The sequence below is a fragment of the Bubalus kerabau genome, chromosome 15, assembly GCF_029407905.1.
Source record: "Bubalus kerabau isolate K-KA32 ecotype Philippines breed swamp buffalo chromosome 15, PCC_UOA_SB_1v2, whole genome shotgun sequence".
NCBI lineage: Eukaryota > Metazoa > Chordata > Mammalia > Artiodactyla > Bovidae > Bubalus > Bubalus kerabau.
In genome coordinates this window covers 3,812,897-3,833,904 of record NC_073638.1, presented here as the reverse complement: position 1 = coordinate 3,833,904, position 21,008 = coordinate 3,812,897, and the positions used below count along the sequence as shown (strand labels likewise).

General features: G+C 34.9%; 1 long non-coding RNA gene across 2 annotated transcripts in view; it reads left to right on the top strand.

The window, feature by feature from the left end:
• The window catches only part of LOC129628052 (uncharacterized), a 118,251-nt gene that overhangs the window by 25,712 nt on the left and 71,531 nt on the right, over positions 1 to 21,008 (top strand). The window lies entirely within an intron of this gene.

The following is a 21,008-nucleotide window of genomic DNA, read 5'->3' as shown; positions in this document are numbered from 1 at the left end:
CACTGTTTCCCCATCTATTTGCCATGAAGTGATGGGACCAGATGCCATGATCTTTGTTTTCTGAATGTTGAGTTTTAAGCCAACTTTTTCATTCTCTTCTTTCACTTTCATCAAGAGGCTCTTTAGTTCTTCGCTTTCTGCCATAAGGGTGGTGTCATCTACATATCTGAGGTTATTGATATTTCTCCTGGCAATCTTGATTCCAGCTTGTGATTCATCCAGCCCAGACTTTTAAATACATAATTGATTATAATGTTAGGAACTGAGGTCTAGAACATTCTCTACAGTGGTTGTGAACGGCAGCTGACTGCAGTCAGCTACAAGTGTTTCTCACTATCTGGACAAGCAGCTGAACCATCTGAGCCTGTAGTTTTTCAGTTTTATTCAGTATGCTCAGAGTTATTCAAACTTTATGGAAATATATGTGTTTTTTTTTAACATAGTAGTATGTCTCCACAAATTTGGCATATTCCTTTATTTAATGCTGTAGATTTTATAGCCTCAAAATCAGCAAATTTACATCAGGAAAATATGAAAAATTAGTGATAATATGAATGAATTTTATGTCAATATTCAATTCTATTATGAATGTTTATGTTATTAAGTAATTTAAAGATTTCAACAGGTAGATTATTTGAATTTTTTACTATAATTAAGTATGTTATATAGTTATTTCCTTTATGGGTGTATATTGTTAATTGGGATCACATGCCTCAGATATGTTACCTATTATTCTGCAGAGCTGGACTCCTTGGGAACTGGCCAGGTGCTCTGCATGAGCTGTTGTCAACCCCAAATGGAATGAGACAAGTTATGTGAGGGATCTAGTGTGTTAAACTTATTTCATGCCATACTGTTTAAGGATAGAATACGTAATAAAGGATAGCTTGACTATGCTTTCCAAAGTCAGATGATAAGTATTAGCACATTTAAGAAATACTTTGTTTTGTGCTAGTGACCTCGATCTCGATGCATATATACAAGATGACATATTTGGCAGAATACCATTTTAGGTATCAGTTGAAACAAGAAAGCATTGCAAACTCTTCCAGAAAATTGCAGAGGAAGGTAAACTTCAAAACTCATTCTATGAGGCCACCATCACCCTAATACCAAAACCTGACAAGACCCCACAAAAAAAGAAAACTACAGGCCAATATCACTGATGAACATAGATGCAAAAATCCTTAACAAAATTCTAGCAATCAGTATCCAACAACACATTAAAAAGATCATACACCATGACCAAGTGGGCTTTATCCCAGGGATGCAAGGATTCTTCAATATCTGCAAATCAGTCAATGTAATACACCACATTAACAAGTTGAAAAATAAAAACCATATGATTATCTCCATAGATGCAGAGAAAGCCTTTGACAAAACTCAACATCCATTTATGATAAAAACTCTCCAGAAAGCAGGAATAGAAGGAACATATCTCAACATAATAAAAGCTATATATGACAAACCCACAGCAAACATTATCCTCAATGGTGAAAAATTGAAAGCATTTCCTCTACAGTCAGGAACAAGACAAGGGTGCCCACTTTCACCATTACTATTCAACATAGTTTTGGAAGCTTTGGCCACAGCAATCAGAGCAGAAAAAGAAATAAAAGGAATCCAAATTGGAAAAGAAGAAGTAAAACTCTCACTATTTGCAGATGACATGATCCTCTACATAGAAAACCCTGAAGACCACCAGAAAATTACTAGAACTAATCAATGACTATAGTAAAGTTGCAGGATATAAAATCAACACACAGAAATCCCTTGCTTTCCTATACACTAATAATGAGAAAACAGAAAGAGAAATTAAGGAAACAATTCCATTCACCATTGCAACGGAAAGAATAAAATACTTAGGAATATATCTACCTAAAGAAACTAAAGACCTATATATAGAAAACTATAAAGCACTGGTGAAAGAAATCAAAGAGGACACTAATAGATGGAGAAATATACCATGTTCATGGATCATAAGAATCAATATAGTGAAAATGAGTATACTACCCAAAGCAATTTATAGATTCAATGCAATCCCCATCAAGCTACCAATGGTATTCTTCACAGGGCTAGAACAACCAATTTCACAATTTGTATGGAAATACAAAAAACCTCGAATAGCCAAAGCTATCTTGAGAAAGAGGAAGGGAACAGGAGGAATCAAGCTGCCTGACTTCAGGCTCTATTACAAAGCCACAGTTATCAAGACAGTATGGTACTGGCACAAAGACATAAATATAGATCAATGGAACAAAATAGAAAGCCCTGAGATAAATCCATGCACATATGGACACTTTATCTTTGACAAAGGAGGCAAGAATATACAATGGATTAAAGACAATCTCTTTAACAAGTGGTGCTGGGAAAACTGGTCAACCACTTGTAAAAGAATGAAACTAGAACACTTTCTAACACCATACACAAAAATAAACTCAAAATGGATGAAAGATCTCAACGTAAGACCAGAAAATATAAAACTCCTAGAGGAGAACATAGGCAAAACACTCTCTGACATACATCACAGCAGGATCCTCTATGACCCACCTCCCAGAATATTGGAAATAAAAGCAAAAATAAACAAATGGGACCTAATTAACCTTAAAAGCTTCTGCACATCAAAGGAAACTATTAGCAAGGTGAAAAGGTAGCCTTCAGAATGGGAGAAAATAATAGCAAATGAAGCAACTGACAAACAACTAATCTCAAAAATATACAAGCAACTCCTACAGCTCAACTCCAGAAAAATAAATGACCCAATCAAAAAATGGGCCAAAGAACTAAATAGACATTTCTCCAAAGAAGACACACAGAGGGCTAACAAACAGATGAGAAGATGCTCAACATCACTCATTATCAGAGAAATGCAAATCAAAACCACTATGAGGTACCATTTCACACCAGTCAGAATGGCTGCGATCCAAAAGTCTACAAGTAATAAATGCTGGAGAGGGTGTGGAGAAAAGGGAACCCTCTTCCACTGTTGGTGGCAATGCAAACTAGTACAGCCACTATGGAGAACAGTGCGGAGATTCCTTAAAAAACTGGAAATAGAACTGCCTTATGATCCAGCAATCCCACTGCTGGGCATACACACTGAGGAAACCAGAAGGGAAAGAGACACGTGTACCCCAATGTTCATTGCAGCACTGTTTATAATAGCCAGGACATGGAAGCAACCTAGATGCCCATCAGCAGATGAATGGATGAGAAAGCTGTGGTACATATACACAATGGATTATGGATTATTACTCAGCCATTAAAAAGAATACATTTGAATCAGTTCTAATGAGGTGGATGAAACTGGAATCTATTATACAGAGTGAAATAAGCCAGAAAGAAAAACACCAATACAGTATACTAACACATATATATGGAATTTAGAAAGATGGTAACAATAACCCTGTGTATGAGACAGCAAAAGAGACACTGATGTATAGATCAGTCTTATGGACTCTGTGGGAGAGGGAGAGGGTGGGGAGATTTGGGAGAATGGCATTGAAGCATGTATAATATCATGTATGAAACGAGTCGCCAGTCCAGGTTTGATGCACGATACTGGATGCTTGGGGCTGGTGCACTGGGACGACCCAGAGGGAGGGTATGGGGAGGGAGGAGGGAGGAGGGTTCAGGATGGGGAGCACGGGTATACCTGTGGTGGATTCATTTCGATATTTGGCAAAACTAATACAATATTGTAAAGTTTAAAAATAAAATAAAATTAAAAAAAAAAAGAAAGCCTTGCAAAGGCAGGCTTGCACAACTGCCAGTTGTTGCAGCATTTGGCTTTCTTGTTTAATAAATTATAGAATTAAACTGGACGTAAAGGAAATGTTTCCCTGGTGGCTCAGTGGTAAAGAATCCACCTGCCAATGCATAAGATGCAGGCTTGATCCCTGGGTTGGGAAGGCCCTGTAGAAGATAATGGCAACCCACTCCAGTATTTTTGCTTAGGAAATCCCATGGACAGAGAAGCTTGGTGAGCTATAGTTCATAGGGTCTCAAAGTAATCAGACACAACTTAGGGACTAAATAAAGAAAGAAGAAAGGGCACATACAGATTCTTTGTAGCATCCTGATACACATAATGAAAGCCTACTTCAAACTTTCACATGGAGGTGAAACAGATGCAATCAGAGTCCTACAGATCAACACACACCAGCTGAACCCTTCACCCAAGTGAAAAAAATCTGCCTTACTGATCATTAGAATGTAAGTTCCTTGGATCACAGGGAAATGTGTGTGTGTGTGTGTGTGTGTGTGTCCATGAATGTAGATATCACTGTATTCTTGCACTTGTGCTTACTTTTAGGAAGATCTGTCTAGTAGGAAAAGCATAGAAACAAACAAGTAACATTTTTAAATTTTAGCTAGTATGTACTCCAGGGTAGGGAGTAAATACAGACAATCTCTAAAATTTCCCTAACATGAGACCTACACCTGCATATTTATGAAGCTTAGCCCTTAAACTGATTTAATAATAGCTTATTTTCAATATTAAGACAAGATCAACAGAAAAGATGTCTCAGACAGAGCCATAAAGCTGGCTCTGACATGAAAGTCTTTAAGAACACCCCACTTTTCACTTTCATAGGTTTTCAAAAAGCATTTTCCAAAGTACAACATCTTGTGGCTTTAATAAAATCTCTGTGAAATGTCAGTATAAGCAATTGCACAAGACAACTGAGACTAAGAAAGGTCATACACAGCTCACAGGTGGCAAATGCAAGCCAGGATGTCAGCATCCACCAGAACATAGTAGCTTCTTATCATGTGTCTCCTCTGGATGGGATGTGAGCAGAGGAAGTATGATTGAAAAAATAAAGTTAGTTTCTGAATGCTATAGTGGCATAGCATGAAGCTAGGAAGGAAAATGAATTGTATAGGAATCACTAGAAGAATGTAAATCATTAATAGTTAAAAGAACTGAAGATCTGAATTTATTTGAACAGAAACATCACAATAACACTAAATGTATTGATAAGTCTATATAAGTGAAGAAATAGTAATTATTTCAATGACCTTCACCTCTGAGGCTATTATTTAGTATTTACATTTATTTAGTGGATTGAACTTCTGAGGAATTCCTCAGGTCACATCTACTCAGCCAAATTTTTTTTTTTTTTCACCATTGATTTGGTATGATTGCCTTATGAAAGATATCCAAATTGAAAACATTTTCAAAGGCAAATAGATATTTTTGTAAGTGAATCATCTAGTGCTAAATTTATTTGCTTTGGATCTGAATCTGAGAACCCTTAAATGTTCATAAACATGGCTCTAAAGAGTAGTCGGGAGTAGGACATTGACCTGTGGATACTGGTATTAACAGGCAAAATTCTTATACTATTCTTTGCTATTTATATTAAAGAGTTCACATAAAATTTCCATCTTTGAATATCATTTTCCCCTTAAAATATTTTTGATTTGGTTTCTACTCCAGAAAAAAACACAGATATTGTATAGATTAATGGAAACAAGAGAAGCATAATAAACCATTTTCTATGGTTTTGTTTTTCTATTTTGTGTCTCAGAACTTGGGAAGGACTTGACAGAAAAATAAAATTTTGGCTGTCATACATATCCCTTGGGAAAATAGTTTCTGCCTTTACCTCTTAACTTTAACTAGGCTTTGTAGTGTGTTCCCAGGAGACAACAGTCTTGCATCCTACAAATAAACTCTTGAAGTGGTTTCTGAAGAGTAAAACTTCTACCTGGTAGCCAGTATAACTAATCACACAGCTTACTTGAGAATATTAGCAACTTGACATTTAAAATGATGGCTTGAAATGTGTATTTTGTAAACCGCATTCCTCTTTAGGATAAACTGGTGAGGATTTTTTGTACATCTTCAAAAAGTAATTATCCAATTTTATTTCATTGTGAGTGTGACTATTTCCAGCAGTTACAACAGAAAAAAATGAAGTTAGACAAGAATAAGCAATTGCATCCCTTTACAGTATTTTGGATAAAAATGCTATGTTCAGTTCATTAAAAATCTTAAATTCTTTCTGTGGTATTTTCTCTAGATCAGAGAAAAAGGATTGCCCTATTTTACAACTAGTAATGTCAAAGTTCAAGTTCAGACAAAATGAAGTTAAGTGATAAATTATCATGAGGAAAGGTAGGTAAATTGTATTTTTTTCAGTTAAAACATTAAACCCATGACTAGAACAAAAGTTCTCAATATGTACAGCATAATTATAAAAATACATTTGTAATTCTCTATTATATTCAAAAATAATTGCCAGGTCGGCTATGATCCAGCACAAGGTAAGACGTACGAAATAATCTGGAGTGCTGAGAGCTATGTAATTCTAACATATAGCAACTATTATGGTGATTACACTACCTAATTAGAATTACTTCATTATTTGGAAAATAAGCAAATACAGGCAAGAGATTAAATTTTACTAAATGTTGTCCATGCATATTTTGGCAGAAGAGAAAATGAACTCAAGAGCCAGTGTTAGGAGACATTTTTGTTGCTCTTAAAAAACAAACAAACAAAAAACCCTCTTCCACTTAAATATAAATAGCTACTGTTGAAAGTCTTTGATGAACTCTTTCAATAACCATTCCTTGCATTTTGCAGATTCAGCTATGAGTGTGAACTATTAGCTTTAATAATTATCATTAATTCTGCTTTCACAGAGTCTGTCCATATTTCCTGTTGAACTATAGCCACATTGATTCAGATACTAGCCTTCTTCCTGTATTTCTATAAAAATTTAATTATTCTAACTCTGTTCTAGCTGAATGTATGCCTTTCCTGGATCTACCAGATTGATCTTACAAAAATGTTAACATCATCAAAAAATAAGAACACATTTCCCAGTGGTAAAAGTTTAACAACTAAACTACAAGGCAAATTAGAATTGTATCATCTTTATCATAGTACACTCACTATATTTTCATGAAAAATTAGTTTCATAATTTCTTTTTATGCCTACAACTATAAACTTGTTTAAGTAAAGAAACTAATTACTTTTAATATAGCTCACTGGTAACTGAGAGGAAAATACTCCTGCTGGCAAACAAGTTGCATTAGAAAATTTCCATTATTCCTAACTACCCCAATTCTACTAGGTTTTCCCAGATGGTTAGCTGAGTATATGTTGCCACCATCACACTTAATTATTCAATCTACGTATAAAAAATACCTCTTTCTTAGATTAACCAGAACAAGTTGGATGATTAAAATTTTTTCTAGGTTGGGCATCTAGGAACCTATTATACAGAGTGAAGTAAGCCAGAAAGAAAAACACCAATACAGTATACTAACACATATATATGGAATTTAGAAAGATGGTAACAATAACCCTGTGTAGGAGACAGCAAAAGAGACACTGATGTATAGATCAGTCTTATGGACTCTGTGGGAGAGGGAGAGGGTGGGGAGATTTGGGAGAATGGCATTGAAACATGTATAATATCATGTATGAAATGAGTCACCAGTCCAGGTTTGATACACAATACTGGATGCTTGGGGCTGGTGCACTGGGACGACCCAGAGGGAGGATATGGGGAGGGAAGAGGGAAGAGGGTTCAGGATGGGGAGCACGGGTATACCTGTGGTGGATTCATTTCAATGTTTGGCAAAACTAATACAATATTGTAAAGTTTAAAAATAAAATAAAAAAAAATTTTTCTAGAAAATTTATAAATAAAAATGTATAAATTAAACATATATGGAAATCAGAATATTTATCCAAACTAATCAAAACAGGAGCTTCCTGGGCTCAAAGACTCTTGTTTAAGAATACCTCATCTGACTGTATAGCACAGGGAGCTCAGCACAGTGCTATGAGATGACCTAGAGGAGTGGATGTTGGGGAGAGGGAGGGAGGTTTAGGAGAGAGAGGATACTTGTTTTCTATAGCTGATTCCCTTTGCTGAACAGCAGAAACTAACACAATATTTTAAAGCAATTATACTGCAATAAGAAAATATCTCATCTGTTTTGAATTCTAGACCCATGTCCTCAAATGATGCAGGGTAACTATACTTAGGCAGTTTTCCTAAGATCAATGAGACTCTCAACCTCTACACATCCCATTTTTTGGACTTCTCTGCTTATGTGGACCCTAAATTATCATGAGTTGCTTAGCTTCCTTGGCCTTCTCAGACTACCCAGATGTCAGTTCAGTTCAATTGCTCAGTCGTGTCTGACTCTTTGTTACCCCATGGACTGCGGCACACCAAGCCTCCCTGTCCATTTACCAACTCTGGGAGTCTACCCAAACCCATGTCCATTGAGTTGGTGATGCCATCCAACCATCTCATCCTCTGTCATCCCCTTCTCCTCTTGCCCTCAATCTTCCCCAGCATCAGGGTCTTTTCCTATGAGTCAACTCTTCTCATCAGGTGGCCAAACTATTGGAGTTTCAGCTTCAACATCAGTCCTTCCAGTGAACACCCAGTACTGATCTCTTTTAGGATGGACTGGTTGGATCTCCTTGCAGTCCAAGGGACTCTCAAGAGTCTTCTCTAACACCACAGCTCAAAAGCTCAGTTCTTCAGCGCTCAGCTTTCTTTATAGTCCAACTCTCACATCCATACATGACTACTAGAAAAAGCATTCTTTACTAAATGGATGTAGGGTCTCCTAAAAAAATGACATATCTTTAATAATATCTAGAATAGTTTATATAATCTTTTTCATATATCAGTTTGTCTCACTTTACACATTTTATTGGTCTTTCATGCCTTATGTCTCATCCTCTAATAACTCTTCAGAGAATCACAGGTTGGACAGAGTCACACACCCCAACATGTCAAGAGATCCCACACATCATTATTCCCAAGTCTACATTAGATGCCTTTGCTTGTTGCTATAAAAACATAACACAGAAAAGTGTCTCCTCTAATAGCACAATACTCATTCTCACTTTAAGAATTCAATAAACAGTTGTCATGATAAAAATACGTTATATGAGGTGGTTGGGGAAAACACCAAAAATAAAAAAAGATATTCTCTTGAATAAAAAAAAAAATTGGAAAATTTCAAGTTTTATTAAATGTGTTGTGAAAGTATTGGGCCCACCTAGATAGTTGAAGATGATCCCCTATTTAAGATCATCTGATTAGCAACCTTAAATTTCCTTTGTTAAGATTTGTAACATATTCACAAATATTGGGAATGAGGATATGAACACCTTTGAGGGACAAATATTCCTACCACAATAACTACTGAAGCAGTAAGAAAACATTTTCTGAATTAATTTATCAAAAATTACCACTCAAGTTCTATGCCATTCTATTTTTTCCAAAATTTTAATCACCACCAGATTAATTAAAGGAATTTTTTTTTGAATTTACCACTAGCAGAGCCTGGGAAAAGTCAGGTTTCATTTCAATCCCAAAGAAGGGCAATGCCAAAGAATGTTCAAACTACCACACAATTGAGCTCATTTCACATGCTAGTAAGGTAATGCTCAAAATCCTTCAAGCTAGGCTTCAGTAGTACATGAACTGAAAACTTCCAGATGTACAAGCTGGATTTATAAAAGGCAGAGGAACCAGAGATCAAATTGTCAGCATCCATTGGATCATATAAAAAGAAAAGCAAGAGAATTCCAGAAAAAAAAAATTATTTCTGCTTCACTGACTTCTCTAAAACCTTTGACTATGTGCATCACAACAAACTGTGGAAAATTCTTAAAGAGATGGGAATACCAGATCACCTTACCTGTCTCCTGAGAAACTTGTAGGCAGGTCAAGAAGCATCAGTTAGAACTGAACATGGAAAAATGGTCTGGTTCAAGATTGGGAAAGGAGTATGTCAAGGCTGTATATTATCACCCTGCTTATTTTATTTATATTCAGAGTACATCATATGAAATGCCAGCCTGGATGAATCACAAGCTGGAATCAAGATTGCTGGGAGAAATATCAATAACCTTAGATATGCCCTTATGACAGAAAGCAAAGAGGAGAGTAAAAAAGGTGACTTAAAACTCAACACTCAAAAAAACTAAGATCATGGCATTTAGTCCCATCACTTCATGGCAAATAGATGGGTAAACAATGGAAACAGTGACAGACTTTACTTTCTTGGGCTCCAAAATCACTGCAGAGGTTGATCTCAGCCATGAAATTAAAAGATGCTTGCTCCTTGGAAGAAAAGCCATGGCAAGCCTAGACAGTATATTAAAAAGCAGAGACATTACTTTGATGACAAAGTTTTGTATAGTCAAAAGTATGGTTTTTCCAGTAGTTATGTATGGATGTGAGAACTGGACCATAAAGAAGGCTGAGCACTGAATAAATGATACTTTTGAACTGTGGTGCTGGAGAAGACTCTTGAGAGTCCCTTGGACTTCAATAAAATCAAATCAGTCAATCCAAAGGGAAATCAACCCTGAATATTCTTTGGAAGGACTGATGCTGCAGCTGAAACTCCAATACTTTGGCCACCTGATGCAAAGTGCTAACTAATTGGAATGGACCCTGATGGTGGGAAAGATTGCAGGCAGGAGGAGAAGGGAATGACAGAGAATCAGATGGTTGGGTGGCATCACAGACTCAATGGACATGAGTTTAATCAAACTCTGGGTGATGGTGAAGGACAAGAAACCCTGGCATGCTTCAGTCCATGGGGTCACAAAGAGTCAGACATGACTGAGAGACTGAACAACAACAGCAGCAAGCCGAGCCTAATGTGAATGGATATGTTATTGAATTCTCATTTGTTTTAAAGGTTATGCTTGTTTATTACTTTATGGTGTGTTTTCAATAATTAATGAAGATGGAGTTTAGAAGCAATTAGACATCAGTTGAGCTATACAACACTATCGTCAACCAAAAGTTGACAGGTAACCTTCCCCAGTTACCTCCCTCTGTGTTTCCTCTCCCCTAACTCTAAGATTAAAATAGAAGATTGTTTAATGAAACAGGGATACTGCATTAACTGGATTTAATTGCATACACCCATTCTGAAGGAGATCAGCCCTGGGATTTCTTTGTAAGGAATGATGCTAAAGCTGAAACTCCAGTACTTTGGCCACCTCATGTGAAGCGTTGACTCATTGGAAAAGACTCTGATGCTGGGAGGGATTGGGGACAGAAGGAGAAGGGGATGACAGAGGATGAGATGGCTGGATGGCATCACTGATTCGATGGACATGAGTCTGAGTGAACTCCAGGAGTTGGTGATGGACAGGGAGGCCTGACATGCTGCAATTCATGGGGTTGCAGAGAGTTGGACATGACTGAGTGACTGAACTGGACTGAACTGATGATCTTTGAGATTTCAGAAAATAAAAATGTGACTGGGCAAAAAGAATGATGATGGTGTGCTCAATGCTTGCTTTGACTTATATATGGTAATCTTAAGTATAGAAAAATATTTCAGATTGGCCATATTCAATTTAATTCAGGCTATCAATTTTTTTAAGTGGAATATATAAAAACAAAGAGGCTTTTAATCTAGAGTACCATTAATAATGTCCTGTTTCTTGGAATTATTTTCATTTGTGTCTGAGAAAGTTGAAAGTTATGGTTATAACTTTGCCAAGAGCTCAGAAGAATCAGTTAACTAAACTTCTTTTCTAGTGGAATTTAATTTCTATGTTACCTAGAAAATAGCAAGATGCATATTCTTCATCAATAAGCAAGTGAAAACTATCATTATACATATTGTTACTTAACATACATTTCATAAAATCTGATGCTTTCTTTTCTAACTCAGAGTTTACTCTTTGAGAGTATTAATTTGTTGCTATCCACACTTAGATTTTTTTTTTTTCTTTCCTTGCCATGGAATAAAATGTTAAGTATACATTAGTAAATGTTAAGGTAAAATTTACTGACACTGTAAAAAATACAGCTGAAATTTTGGATATTTAGCAGCAGACACAAATTTGAGACAGCAGCATTGTGAGATTAGTTTAGAAATGACTTTCCTTGCTCATTGCCTTTTATTAACCAGCCTATCTCCATAGTTGTGGGATGAATCAAGACATTTTTGCATAGCCTTCTGCACCCCTTTACAGGTCAACCCTTGACTGATCTCTCTTTACCCACTCTTACATTATCTAACGCTCTCCATTTCCTCCATAAAGCACGTCCTAATGTACTGAAAGCACATCACTATTAGTTGACTCTTTGGTGCACCTTCTGCTCACTCTACTCTGATCAGATGAGCTGTTTATAAATGTCTAATATCAGTTGTTTTTATTTGTGGGTAAACTAACACTAAGGCAAAAAAGGAGATTTGAGAGAAAATAGCAAATATACTGTGGTATTCTTTAAGATTACAGATGTATGGAAACTGTAGGCAATTCATTATAATTGGGATTAGTATAAAATAAATAATGATAATTATTAATCAAAGTATATATACCTTGTGAAAAAGCCATAATCCCATTAAGATAGTAGCAAATTTATATACACATAAATATTTTAAGACAGTTTTAGCTATATATAGACACACACATCACACACACACACACACAAACACACACACATATATATAAAATATTTAGATCTTGTTTTTAATCAATTTTTGGAAGAACAAACTTATTCTGGCTCTCATTGATTCCAACAAAAAGGTTTTTTATGTGGTGAGGGTTCAGTTATCCTAAACATGCTTATTCTTAAGGTTGGGTTTGTGCCAGTATTGGCTGTCCTTTGCAGTGAATCAAGAAGTATATTGTTCTTCATGCTTGCAATTGGGCATTCTAAATTTTCAAATTGTGATAGATTTTTGGCTCTTTTTTTTTTTTTTTTGTACTGATTACCTCCCTTTGAGTTGTGAAATATATGAATTTGGGCAAATTACTTAAGTTATGTTAAGCTCAGTGTCTATACCGAGACATAGAAAATTTAAAATAAGAACAATCATTTCCTTCTCCATGTCTTACACTTCTAAATTTACCATAGGATAGAATATTTTTCATTTTGAGTCTATAGATTGAAGAGTGGAGATACAAATAGGGAGAGGTGAGAAGAATACGAAATGTTCACATGTCCTGGGAACAGAGAACAAAAACCTGAAGTTTTTCTAGTTTTGTACTGTTGTTAAGGTAGTCTTGCTTTACAAATGCATGGTGCCAAGCTCAGTACCCTTAAAATAAAAAATAATTTTGTCTTTAAATAGCTTAAGGTAGTGAAAATTAAAGTGAACTTAGACCCCAAAGATGAAAAGTTTCAACATGCTCTATTACTACTCAAGTACAACGGTGAATCTTGCTGTTTAAATGCGCACAAAATTTCTTTCTCACTCAGTAATCCATACATGACCTGAAATAGATTATGACTGTGTAGTCAAATAATTGATGTATCAAAGATTTCTATGTGACATAACTAAAACCCCACGATTTATTAATTTTCCAACTAGTTCTATCACATGTATCTTTCTCCTGCTAAAAATAAGAATAAGAGATTTATCCCTCTTTTATGATTGATCTATGGCCATTCCAATATAAATTTCATAGAGAGTCTTCCATTAAGTTAGTAAAATGTGATTGATGGAGAGAGGTTGCCAATACCTAGTATCTTCTAATACAGTTAAATTTGGGATTTTGTTCAATTGGAATTTGTAAGAAAATTTTACTTTGAAGAATAGTTAATATTATTTTCAGTGTCTTGTGTTATTATGGAGAAGGCAATGGCACCCCACTCCAGTACTCTTGCTTGGAAAATCCCACGGACAGAGGAGCCTGGTAGGCTGCAGTCCATGGGGTCGCTGGGAGTCAGACACAACTGAGCGACTTCACTTTCACTTTTCACTTTCATGCATTGGAGAAGGCAATGGCACCCCACTCCAGTGTTCTTGCCTGGAGAATCCCAGGGACGGGGGAGCCTGGTGGGCTGCAGTCTCTGTGGTTGCACAGAGTCGGACATGACTGAAGTGACTTAGCAGCAGCAGCAGCAGCATAAGGTCATTTAACAAAACTTCCCATTCAGTGATAAAAACAATGGCAAGCACATGCCACCTGGTGTAAATTACTGAATATTCTGGGATACGTTTGTTGGAACATATGCAAGAACTTGATACTTAGTTAAGTTTGGGGGAATTTCAGGAATACAGGCTATATTGGATTGCTTCCCATTGATTTAGGCTTTTCTTGGAACACTTATCCTTAAGCCAAGAGTGATGACATTTAACTATTGGGAGTGATCACACTGACTTGACATATTAATATCCTAAATTTTCCTTTTTTTCTATAACTCTCCCATTAGGGAATAAACTATTTATCATTAATAAAATTAATCAATCAATGAATCAATCAATGAATAAGACTCATGTCCAAAGGCTTCATTCTGAATTATATAAGTTGTGGCAAAAAAAAAAAAATTTTAAATGTGTAATTGCCAAAAATATGCAGTTTCACTGGAGCTGTTGCTGATTTCACAATAATGCTAACTGCCAGGCACACAGACTAACACATCTTGTGTTGACTCTGAGTTACGACAGCAAAGATTTGTCAAATAACTTTTGATCATATTGCAAGGAAATTTTGTAGGTAAATGAAATAGAACAATAATAAAACATTACTGTATTTTGTATATGTTCTTGATCCAGGCAATTAATATTCATTGCATTTAATCTTCACAACAAACTCTAATATTGCTTTTTTAGATTTTTAACAAATTGAAAACTTCATTTCATGGGGAAAATATGTTAAATTACATGTCTAAGTTCAACTCATAGATATCTGTAGTATATTTTATTATCTCCATCTACATTCGGTGTTCCTATATGAAGTCTTCCTCTGTGATGGACAATGATACATTCCACATGTAGGACTCAGGCATAACCATAGACTTGCTCTGGCCAATGAAATGTGATTTGAAGTATTAGTAATATGTGTCACTTCTGAGCAGAAGCTTTAAGAGCCTTCATGTGATTCATCATTTTGCTCTGTCATGAGAGATAGTAATTTTAAAAATAGAGCCTATTGAATCAGTGCTGAGATGATATGGAATAGAATTTCATCCAACTCAGTACAGACATGTAGCATATGTTAGAAATAAACTTTCACTGTTAGCCACTGACATTTGGGGGTCATTTGTTACTATCACATAATCATTCCCGATTGACACAGAACCAAAGACAGGGTATGCACTCAAGTTAATCTGAAGGCCCGATTGTACTGCTATTTTTTTTTCTTAAAAGAAATAAATGCCTTTGCATTAAGTTATTCATATTTCTTGACAATACACCCTACACTTGTACATTTAGAAGTCTCTGAATTCATTCACTTAGTGATTTGTCTTCCACTCTTTGATTTCTATTGCTTCATGTCTTTGTGCCATTATTTATTCTAACAAACAAACAAAAAGCAACAACAGATAAAGAATCACATCCAGTTTTCTTTCCCTTTTATCTAATAATATTTACAATGCTTAAAACCTGGCTTATGATTTCTTTTGCTCTAAAAATATTTTCTGATTATCTGCATATTTACTGAAACAGTGAAACCAATCAAACTTATTTTTGTATCTAGTGTTAGTTATCATGGTGTCATAATAGTTCACATGGCTCTTATGTCTAAATTAAGTAAATTAACATATTTAGTTAATACGTTTTAACTGCATTATGTCTCTTTGTCTGTAAGTGAGAAAAACTCATTTTCAGTGGCACCAGAGTTTGTTCTTACCACATGTGGGATATAAAACAAGCCTTTACAGAAGTCCTGGAGGAAACCATGTTACAAGAAATATTGTTCAACAACATCTCCACAATTGTCTAAAATACCCAGAGTTAGTAAATTCCTCATGTGCTGATGGTCTTGCCATTTTGCTGTTGGGCAAGGCTGGGTGAAGTTGCAGGCAGAGGGCAGTTCAGTGATTTGACTGTGTGAAATATTTTCACTGAAAAATAAATAATTAGGGCATCCCCAAGAATAAAAGCAACAGCACAAAAAGATGTTGGCTCAGATTTGGTCAAGCTTGTAATATATCCTTAATGCCAAATAAAAATCATAGTATTTTCTTCAAAAATTCTTCTTTCTTTTGCTCTTAATTTAGCTAATGCTTTTCTTTATTTTCTTGTTTATATTACTTGGGTATGTGATTTTTAAATAGTAATATTGTGTTAAAGAAGATACTAACAATGCTATGCTGTAATATATATTTCTTTTAAAAATTACCTATACAGTCTAGCATTCTTTTTGAAGATTCAGGTAATAAGATTTGTATAAATAGTAAACTAAAATAAAAATTACTTTAATTATAATCACTGCTTACATAATTAGAATTTTGTTCTCATTTATAATAATTGTCTGGTGGTGCTCTTTTCTTTCTATGATTTAAGTGAATCTTGTATACCTGTGTGCAAAGGTAAGAGGAAGACTGCAACTTATTAACAGTACCAATTGTGAATAAAAATTTTATCATTAGCTTTACTCTATAACAAGTTCCCAACCCATTGCTTGTTTTGTTTTCATAATAATAGTATGATCCAAGACAAACTTAAAACTCTTTAAGAACTTCTTCCTGAGAAACTTGTGAAAGGATCTCACAGGGAAATATATACATATAAATTATACCTGAATTTTTTAAAATCTGGGAAAGTATACTTTTAAAATATACCTGAAGCCTCAAAAAAGCTATAACAAAGCAAACAGAAACTGAAGTAAATTGTCATTGGAAAGAAAGAAAATGAATAAGCGAATTTATATCTTTTTCAGGTTTTTGTCATGTTCTAATCAGTGCCATGAAAACCAGCTAAAATTTCTTTAGAATAATTCAGTATTTCTGACTTGAAGAACCAGAGAAAAGGCTTTAGGACAACCAGTTCCTGGAATTTTAGAGGTAAATTCTAGAAAGGACACCACTGCAGGGGAACACACAAAATTCCATGTAGAGTTTTTTCCCTAAATGCTCAACTTATCATGGGCAGTGCAGACTGTAAACAGACCAGCTAAGGTGAAAAGAACTTATGTAATATTTAGGCTGCCACCTAACACAGGGACACCAAAATTTGTAGTTTTTGTTCAGCCCCATTAACTGCTTGCTTAAAAAAATAAAAACACACTTTGGAGAAACATTAAAAAATTCAGAACTTTCTACAATATATAATTTACAATGTCCAAGATATAATTCAAAATTATTCAGTAGGTGAATAAATAAGAAAATATATATTCTCAAGAGAAAAGACAAACACTATACAGAAACTGAGATACTCTAGATATTAAAATTAGCAAAGGTTTTAAAGCAGTTTAGTTTATGGCCAAAAAAGTCAAGGAAAATATGCTCATAATAGACAAAGAAAAATCTTGTCTGGGAAATAGAAAAATTAGAATTGAACCAAGTTCTATATTTGCTAAATCATTATCTGAAATTACCCAAAAAAAAAAAAAACAAAAAAAACCTCAGGATGTACTTATGTACTTAACAATAGAATAGAGATGACAGATAATGTTTAGTAAGCTTGAAGAAGGATCAATAGAAATTACTCAATCTCATGTACAAAAAAAAAAAAATGATGATAAAAAATTTAACAGACACTTTGGTATCCGTGGGACTGTACAAAAAAATACAGTATACATGTAATTTGGTTTCCAAAGGTAGATAAGAAAGGGAATAATTTGTAATTTTTTTTAAGAAATAGTCTAAATGTTTTAAGAAACTTAAAAAGAAATAAAACCTAAATGTTTCCCAAATTTAGTGAAAATATTAATTTACAAATCCATGAAGCTTAGTGAAAACAATCAAGTATCAATCTAAATTGAGCCATATATATATATATATATAGAGAGAGAGAGAGAGAGAGAGAGAGAGGCATATCACAGTTAAAGGCATAGGGTCGCAAAGAGTCGGGCACAACTGAAGTAACTTAACAAAACACACATCACAGTTAAACTGTGAATGTGTGTGTCTGTGTGTGCACTCAGTTGTGTCCAACACTTTGCAGCCCCTAGACTGTAACCCACCAGGACCCTCTGTCCTTAGAATTTTCCAAGCAAAAATAATGGAGTGGCTTGCCATTTCCTACTCCAGAGGATCTTCCTGACCCAGGGGTTGAACTCACAATTCTTCTGTGTCTCCTGCATCAGCAGGAGACTCTTTACCACTGAGCCACCAGGGAAGAATTTCTTAATAAAAATAGGGTTAATTTCCCAAGAAAACAGATCATCTTCTCCCTGACATTCACATCCATATGAGTATCTTCTAGTTTAGGCTATATATAACCATTCTGATGGTTTCTTTCTGAATAGATAAACTATATCTTACAACATAGTTCATATAGTTATGCAGATATATACATCTATAGCATTTTTGCTCTTGCATTCTTTAAGAAAAAACTTCTCAAATCAGAGGTTCTATGCCTTCAAATATCTCTCAGTGTTGGGCATACATCCTTCCAGTTATTAGAGTCTTTCCTACCCCAGCAGTCCAAAGATTCAAAACATTATAGGACTTATATAGCAGATTTTTGTAACATAGATTATTTTAATGAACAATTTTTGCAAGATTTGTACAAAAGAAAAAAAAAAAAAACTTAAGAAATGAAGATGGGACCTCCTAAAATTGGTGTAATCTTTCACATGAAAAGAAAGTGTTAGTCTTTCTGTTGTATCCATCTCTGTGACTCTATGGATGGTAGCCCTGCCTGGCTCCTCTGTCCATGGAGTTCTCCAGGCATGAATACTGGAGTGAGTAGCCTTTTCTTTCTCCAGGGGATCTTCCAAACCTAGGGAATGGACCCGGGTCTTCTGTACAACAGGCAGATTTTTTTTACCATCTGAGCCATTTCATTGCTGAGATTATGTGCTTGAGAAAAGCATGATGTTTTGGCAGTATTGTTTGGCAATATTGTTGCCACTTATTTTTGCAAAGTTTTCCATTCTGTACTTAAACACTGATATTTCAGAGAAAATGCAATATCTCTGCAAATATAGTGAGAAAATCAAATGCAAATATAATGAGAAAAACTATTTTTTTCTTTTTTTGAGGAAGACTATTCAGATTTTGTAAATAAATGCAAATTTATCTCTAGGGAAGATCAAAATTGTATGAAATTCCACATAATTTTTTCAGGTGTTTATTTTTTGCACAAAGAGCAAGAAAAGGGAGAAAACAAAATGAAGGTTGAAGGCATTCATGTGCACTACATATTCTGTAAGGTCTAGAATTTTGTTCATTCTATGTGATGTCCAAGAGAGTCCTGATTAAATCCCTTTTCTACAGGGAGCTTTTGAATGACTGCTGCTGGCCTTCTCTCTCCAAGTGATTTCAGAATTGTGAGAAGAGCATCAGACTTCAAAAGCTTAGATAAGTATTTCAGGTGATCCAAGCTTGGTGCCAAAGTTTAGAACCACTGACCTGGGAATTTTATGAGAATCTACTCAATTTTATTTGGTTCTAGGTATATGAATTAAAGTAACTTTGGATTCAGTTTTATGTTCTTTCTGTAGCATTAACATCACAGCTTTTTAATAGCCGTCACAATATTACTCCCAAATTTCTGATGGATTTTCAAAAAAAGTAGAAGGGGACAGTAGAGGATGAGATGGTTATATAGCATCACTGACTCAATGGAGGTAACTTTGAGCAAACTCCAGGAGATAGTGAAGGACAAGGAAGCCTGGAATGCTGCAGTTTATGGGATCTCAAAGAGGTGGACAGGACTTAGCGACTGAACAACAACCACAGCAAATCCCCTTAAATGAACACTACACATACATAAAATAGGTGAAGACTGAGGTGGGTACTGTCAACATCCTTAGTCTCCCTGCATTCCTTAAGAAATAAACACCAGTGAGAGTTCACAACTGTTCTTCTTCCCTCAAAAGAAATGCCAGAGGCTAAGCCAGGAAGCCTTCAATACTGCTAGTCCCAGAATCTTGTCCCATATTAAAGTTTTTATCAAAAGAGGGACATTCAGGTTGTTTCCTGCCATCTGCTTGCTCTAGCCAAATTCTCCTTTTATATTTAAGTTGGTCATTTTTCAACAGTCTACAGAAAGGAAACTCTTGGCTCACACATTGTTCAGTTTATCATTCCCCTCAGTGAATAAATGCAAATGCTGCAAACGTTTAAATAAATGATTGGTAAATATTTGCAACTTTAATCAAAAAACTCTGAAGGAATATAGAAGTCTCCAGTCTCCCTCTTTCTTGCTGCTAGGCAACTTGATTAAAACAGATCTTTCTAATCTGTAGAGTCTGTTAAAACTGCTGAAATGAAGTTTCTAATGCTATAAAATGAATTCTGAGATAGTGTGATATGTTTCAGTTTGTGTGGAAGGAGCTTTTAAATCTAAATCCTATCTAAACTTTTTTTTTTTTTTAATTTACTCACTCAAATGTGAGACTCTTTCACTATTGCATTTCTCTACTGTACAATGGTAGAGTTTAGAGGTGATAACAATTGACTTCTTCCTAGATTTATGGTGATTCTATGTGAAGCAAAGAACAGAAAATGCTGTCTAAAACTTGGCTGTATGCCCGTGGCCCTTTAGATGCTTTGACTTTTTAATAACCTACACAAATGTGTAGGTTATTAAGTATGTGTAGGTTATTTCAGGCTGAATGAAATCTCATAAACACCATTTTGATAAAAAATGAATTCATTTTTGCATCTCTGAGTAAAGCTTCCCACAGTGATCTATTACAATGCTTAAATGTTTAACCTTTTGTAGGACATTAAAAAAAAAATGCTTTGCTTTCAAAATAAGGTGCATTTCTTTTGTGTATGCTGTGGGAGCTGAAAAGATTTCTGGATTAATTATTTGCAAGCCATTTGTGAGTTGAGATTCTCAAATTTCAAAGCAAAGACATGGAAAATTTAATTGTAACAATTACTTCATGTTATTTTAATCTTTTCAGAGGAGAAATATTATAATTCAAGAGAATTATTCTCCTATTTCTTCAATACTATGAAAGAAGATGTAAACTCACTATAAAGAAGTAGCTTAAACTTCATTTTCTTTCATTGTGACTACCCAAGTTGGTTTTTTTTAAATATCAGCATATTATCCTATACAATTAATAACAGTTCGACTTCATATAGTGTTCCATTGAGAAAGAAATATGGTGTTTGAAATATTA